Here is a 1,007-nt window from a genome sequence, read left to right as displayed (position 1 = left end):
GTCAATTCATTGGAGATCGCTTGTTGGCAGACCAACAATCTTCTTGTACCGTCAGCTTCGGCATGTACTCTGACGAGTCACAAGGGTATACAATCAACATCGACATCTGTACGGCCAGTGGCATCCGTATATGAGCCCTTTCCGGCATGAAGACGATCTCGGTGGGACTCGAACCTACAATCTTTAGTTCCGAAGATCAACGCCTTATCCATTAGGCCACGAGACCAATAAACTTGAGATTTGACCCACCATCCCTGCGCCCCATTGACTTCGTGGCACACATGGTCTCCCATCCGACACGCTGAATAGATCGCAAAACTCTCGCTCCTCATAGAGGGGCCTCCATTATAGATCATAAAACTCTTGCTCCTCATAGAGGGGCCTCCATTACATAGTGTTCTTAAAGGGGTCAATTCATTGGAGATCGCTTGTTGGCAGACCAACAATCTTCTTGTACCCTTAGCCTCAGCATGTATCCCGACGAGTCACAAGGGTATACAATCAACATCGACATCTGTACGGCCAGTGGCATCCGTATATGGGCGTTTCCCGGCGTAGAGGCGATCTCGATGGGACTCGAACCCATAGTCTTAGATTCCGAAGACCAACGCCTTATCCATTAGGCCACGAGACCAATGAACTTGAGATTTACCCCACTATCTCGTCACTACGCGCAACACTGACTTAACGGCACACATGATTTCGCATTCGAGACGCTGAATAGATCACAAAACTCTTGCTCCTCATAGAGGGGCCTCCATTACATAGTGTTTTCAATGAGGTCAATTCATTGGAGATCGTTCGTTGGCAGACCAACAATCTTCTTGTACCCTTAGCCTTAGCATGTATCCCGACGAGTCACAAGGGTATACAATCAACATCGACATCTGTAAGGCCTGTGGCATCCGTATATGGGCGCTTCCCGGCGTGGAGACGATCTCGATGGGACTCAAACCCACAATCTTTGGTTCCGAAGACCAACGCCTTATCCATTAGCCACGAGACCA

At 48.9% G+C, this 1,007-nt stretch overlaps 3 non-coding genes across 3 annotated transcripts; all 3 read right to left on the bottom strand.

The window, feature by feature from the left end:
* Positions 1-153: 153 nt before the first annotated feature.
* Positions 154-226, bottom strand: Pmar_PMAR012107. Its single transcript has one exon. It is a non-coding gene; the product is annotated as a tRNA-Arg (tRNA).
* Positions 227-561: 335 nt separating this feature from the next.
* On the bottom strand, positions 562-634 carry Pmar_PMAR012106. Its single transcript has one exon. It is a non-coding gene; the product is annotated as a tRNA-Arg (tRNA).
* Positions 635-934: 300 nt separating this feature from the next.
* Positions 935-1,006, bottom strand: Pmar_PMAR012105. The gene has a single exon. It is a non-coding gene; the product is annotated as a tRNA-Arg (tRNA).
* Between the last annotated feature and the right edge of the window lies 1 nt (position 1,007).

The sequence above is a fragment of the Perkinsus marinus genome (assembly GCF_000006405.1).
Source record: "Perkinsus marinus ATCC 50983 genomic scaffold scf_1104296977014, whole genome shotgun sequence".
Classification (NCBI taxonomy): Eukaryota; Perkinsozoa; order Perkinsida; family Perkinsidae; genus Perkinsus; species Perkinsus marinus.
Note: the sequence above shows the minus strand (reverse complement) of the source record. Positions and strands in the feature narration are given on the sequence as shown.